Raw genomic sequence first — 6,000 nt, 5'->3', positions numbered from 1 at the left:
ATAAATACAGAGATTAGTGTATCTGCATTTAAAAACAAAAAAAAATGCGTAGATGTATTCATCTCCGTATTCACAGTAATTGTCATAGCGGACAACGGCAAGTTCAATATTCTGATAACAAACTTGGTGAGAGTGACGAAGAACGTGTCTCGCACGTGCGACCCAATGGAATTGGAAAGACTCATGCAACACTTCATCCACTGTATGCAGTTCTCTGGCTGCAGCCAAAGGGACGGGATTAGAGTTCACAAAGGAGCCAGGGCTAAGTACAATGCCTGCATAGAGAATGCTGCAAAGAGGATCTGGCCGCTATACAGAAGTAAATCCTGGAACAGCACAGAAAGGACCAGTAAAATGATAGATGAGACCAACTCATGGCGAACTTGCATATCTGTTTAGAATAACATTAGATAAGGCCAATCTACGGATTAAAGTAGTAGAAAGGCCTGGAACCCCTATAAAATCCCTAATCTGTAGAACTTATTCCTTCGATAGATCTCAATGTACTGAGAACAATTGTATAGTATGTAGGATGAACCCACAGGTTAACCGTAAGGTGAGGAATGTAGTGTATAGCTTACGAATTACTGAGGGACGAAGCAGAAGCATGACAGTTCGTAACATAGGAAAGCGTATAGATGAACACTGCTGAGAGCTCAAAGAAGAGAAAGGCTCGTTAGGGATCTACCAACATGCTCAAGCAGAATATAAAAGCTCAGTCAATAGCTTAGAGGTTAAAGTATTATCAACGTATAGAACTGACACGACACTTAGACAGATCACAGAGGCTACACACATAGCAATAGACGGACCGAGCCTCAACAGAAAAACACGAATGGAGCAATAACACCCACCACTACCACACCACACAACATGACGACTAAGAACTGAAGAGAGAGAAAAATATTCCCTGATACAAACAGTGTAATACACATACAATAGACATATATACACATTCCTTTGATAAATAAATGAAAAAAATATTAGACATAAAAAAGAAAATGATATAAAGAGCACGGTTACAAACAACATAGGAAGCGAACCCATATGCACACACATACAGTAACTTCACAAATGGCCGAAACAATATCAACAACAACAACAACAACAACAACAACTACCAGGATGGCAGCAGCGGGGGCGAACACAGAAACACAGTGAGTTACAAGCACGGTACAAAAAGTCGGGTTGAAAAGCAGCAGCAGCAGCGGAGTAGAGGACGGAGCTGAAGAGAGGATCATAGTGCTACAAAGAACAAAGGCACACACAAACACACACACACACACACACACACACACACACACACACACACACACACACACACACACACACACACACACACACACACACACACACACACACACAAATACAGACGCATATAAGGATTCACATCATAGAAGAACAGAATGGAATAAGCAGAGCAAGAGTACACACAAAGACGGAAAGTGTCGCTGAGGAGGTCACAGATGTGTGACGAAAGATTTCCGGACAATGAACATGAGTTTGATTAAGAACAGTAATAAACGAGTGAAGAACGAATATATAGTGAATGTGGTTATTTGTCAAAAAAAAAAAAAATCCCAAAAAACCACCGTTTCTGAAATGCAACAATCACACACACAGACACAGACATAGACACACATACGCGCGCGTGCGCATTACTACTGTTTAGTTTGAAGTCTTTCACCACTCGGCTAGACAATGTACAACTGATGTCCAAAAGCATCAATTATCAACGTGAAGTGAATCATTGATTGCATAATATATCATCCGTGTATTGCTGATCTTTAACAAACTCTGTAGCAATGAAAAGCAAAGTTAACCCGCATCAGGTTATGTAGACATTACTAAAATCATAATTTTGCTTTATTCTGTCACATCATAAACTCCATCTATTTGTAATCATTACAAGCATTGCGGCATCGATTTTTTTACGTAAGGGAAGTAACTCTTGCAAACTCGTCTTAATCTCGTCATAGAATTTAGCTGAGACGTTTGCAAATTCGTTTATACACACACACACACACACATGTACGCGCGCACACATCTGTCTATCTAACACACACACACACACACACACACACACACACACACACACACACATTATTAATAAATCTCAGAATAGCAAAAAAAAAAAAAAAAGAAATTCTTTTTGCTACCAGTGGTCTAGCGAGAAGAAGATAACTAGTCAATAGATTATATATTATTCATATAAATACATTCAGTGTACATTTAAACACATAAGAGGCATGTCCATAATAGGACATCTAACCCACTAGAAGGAGCAGTCAAACTCCAAATCACAATTAGGGATAATTTCGAAAGGGAATGAAAATAAAAATATTTATCATCTATTTCCTGAACAAAGGTTTCAAGCTATTTTCAGCAAAATAAAACTATTTGTTAGGCTATTTTCAGCAAATAAAATAATTTGCTGAAAACAGCTTGAAACCTTGGTTCAGGAAATAGATGATAAATATTTTTATTTTCATTCCCTTTCGAAATTATCCCTAATTGTGGTTTGGAGTTTTGACTGCTCCTTCTAGCGGATTAGATGTCCTATTATGGACATCTCTCTTATGTGTTTAAATGCACACTGTTATTCGCTGATTCGCGGAACTAATAACTGTTCGCGGAAACCACAGCATATTCGTGGAATCGTAAATATCGTCCGTGATTTTAATGGCTTTTTTCGTGGCAATATATATTTTTTTCAAATCAGCAAGTGATGGTTTGACCGTTTCCAGAAACGGTTTAAAATAAAGTGTTTCCCTGCACGGAGACACAACATCAACCGACAAGAAAGCTTCCGAGATGTACCTCGAGACCTTTAGGCAGATCATCGAGGTCAAGGGATATAAGCCGGAGCAGGTCTTCAATAGAGACGGGATTGGCTTCTTCTGGAAGAAGATGCCTTCCAGAACGTACATCATGTTGGACGAAGCCAGAGCCCCAGGATTTAAGGCACAGAAGGTCAGAATGACGCTAATTATATGTGACAATGCTGCTGGCTTCTTGATGAAACCAGGATTTATCTACAAGTCTGAGAACCCGAGGGCCTTCAAAAATAAGAATAAAAACCTGCTGCCTCTCCACTGGATGCACAACATCAAGGCCTAGATTACCAAAAATCTAACTTTGAATTGGTTCCACCAATGCTTCATCCGTCAAGTCAAGGAATACCTCCAAAACTTATGCATGGAATTCAAGGTGTTGCTTGTTATGGATAATGCTGGTGGTTACTCTTTGGAGTTGAATCACGAGGGAGTCCAAGTCGAGTTCCTCCCTGCCAAGATCACTTCCCTGATCCAGCCTATAGATCAAGGCATGATCCGTGCCTTTGAAGTACTTTATACTCGGAACTCTCCAACACCTTGTGGACGCAATGGATTCGGAAGAGAATTTCAAGTTAAAGGAGTAATGGCGTAACTTCACGACCGCAGCGCGCCTGTCACTCATCTACGCTGCCCTTAACGACATGCAAAAAGAAACCTTCATCGCATGCTGGAAGAAAATGGGGCCAGAGTGTGTCCAGGACTACGATGGCTTCCCACCTGAAGATATTCAACACGAGTCTGTCAACAATGCGGTGAAACTGGCAAAGGTAGTTGGTGGCAAAGGTTTTGACGACAAAACGCATAATGAGGTCAACGACCTCATCGATGCCCACTCTGAAACCCCGACAGACGAAGATTTGTTGGAGATAACGAAGCCTGCCAGCGAAGAGGAGGAAGCACCAGATCCAGAGGAAGAGGAGAATGAAGTTGGCCTGGCAGTCGAACAACTGTCCGACCTTTTAAGGACAGCAAAGGAATTGCAAGAGAAGGTGGAAGAATAGGATCCCTATATGATTAAGTCTCTCCAACTGAAAAATGCCATCGATGCTGCCATGCAAACATAAAACTCTCCTCACCATCATGAAGAAGCAATTACAGCAACTTCTCATCACAATGTTCCTCAAGCTCATGAAGAAAGCCTTGCAGGAAGATACCACATCCCCTAAAACACTTGAAGAAGAGGCGTCACCCGAAGAGCTTTAAATCTTCTTTGCTGCACAGTCATTACCTACATGATTTTCATCATCATCGCCTTAAATCAATAATATTCATTATTGGTGAGTAACCGCACGTTTTACTATATATATATATATATATATATATATATATATATATATATATACATATATATATATATATATATATATATATATATATATATATATATATGTATGTATGTATGTATATATATATATATATATATATATATATATATATATATATATATATATATATATATATATATATATATATATATATATATATATATATATACATATATCTAGGAACGTAACCCCCCACCGCGAATACTGTGTGGTAAATTGCTTGCTTACCACACAGCTATTCCTGCGCTTACATCCCCGTAACTTAGCTGTTCGGCCAAAGTGACCGATAGAATATGTACTAGGCTTACACAGGATAAGTCCTGGGGTCGATTTCTTCGACTAAAGGTGGTGCTCCAGCATGGCCGCAGTCAAATGACTGAAGCAAATAAAAGAATAAAAAAAAGAATGTCTGTATTCCTGCATAATTCAAATCTCTCCTTAGCGTTGTGATGCATTTCAGGAGTTATCTCCTGCACTGCTAACTGAATGTGTTCTTTAAGCTCAGCTAAACGGTTGTTCTATCTTGGGGATGGAGGTAAAAAAAATGATTGCAGTAAAATTGAAAAAAAAAGCTGTCATGGACAAATAAGAAGGGTCCAACAGGAAAGAAAATAAAATTATAAACAAAATTCAAAATTTATACAGTTTTAACACATATTAAACATGATAAAAATACGTAACAGTGAGTTTTAAAAAAATGCACCCGATTTCACTTAAATCATTAATTCTGGGACACCCTGTATTTACTCGTTCAACTAAGGGGGGCGAGGCATGTGCTGGGGGACTAATTGCAGGTGGCGTGCGTAGCTTCCGGAAGTAGTTACGCGGTCAAACTCAAATGAGTCACAACAGCAGTTTTTTTTTTCTATGAACATTTTGCATTATATAGTTCAGACATGGATGACATAGAAAGCAGACATAATGCCGGGCCATGCTACGTTGCGCAGGATTGGAAACGTGAAATATCAACAGGGCACTTCTGGAGAACGGATGGATGGGTTTGTTGTGACTTTGTTGTGACCAGCCGCACAGACACGCACATGGCTCGGTGGTGCGCGGGATGGTAACATGAAGTATCAACAGGACGCCGACAAAAATGTTAATGTTCTTCTCATTTCCTCTGCCAAATTGGACAAAAAGGATTTCATGAAATATACGCTACTTATAATGCATAAGTAGTATCAATATTTTATCGTCGGAAAATGGCCTAAAGCAAAGATAAAACCCTTTCCAGATACTCAAATTTGATTAATCTGCATTTTCGTGGGACCCATAGTCAGCATCGGAATTTTTTTATTTTTTGAAAACTTCGCCAAGCTATTCGCAAAATTTGATGCAGATTCTCTGCTCAACTTTCTCTGTCATGGTCAATGCGACGATCACACGCTACACACCTTCCTTTCAAGCACTACTGTAAAGAGCGGAAGTGAGCTAGAACGTTAAAACTTAGTACACATGCACAGCAGAGTTCAAGGTGAATCTGTGCCAAACGGCTTTACTCTCCGTGCTTTAGCTTCGTTATTATAGTAATAGTCCGGATACGTATAAGCAACAGTCCGGATACTTATATGTAAGGAAATTTAAAAAAAAAATGTCAAAAGGCAAATTCAATTAGTCGATAGACTCCTAGGAGACTAGTAATGCTATCTGTAAAAATAATAACGTAATGCAAATAGATCAGATTGGGATAAAGTTTATATTGTGAGGAAAACTATTAATGTCCATCTTCAGTTACTTCAATGCATGGAGATACTGTACATTTATTAAATCACAGTTCGTTATTTCCAAGGACTTTTAAAGAACATAACGAATTAACTTCATTTTCATCGATATCATTA

The sequence above is a fragment of the Octopus bimaculoides genome, chromosome 1 (genome assembly GCF_046866305.1).
Source record: "Octopus bimaculoides isolate indiv1 chromosome 1, ASM4686630v1, whole genome shotgun sequence".
Lineage (NCBI taxonomy): Eukaryota > Metazoa > Mollusca > Cephalopoda > Octopoda > Octopodidae > Octopus > Octopus bimaculoides.
Note: the sequence above shows the minus strand (reverse complement) of the source record.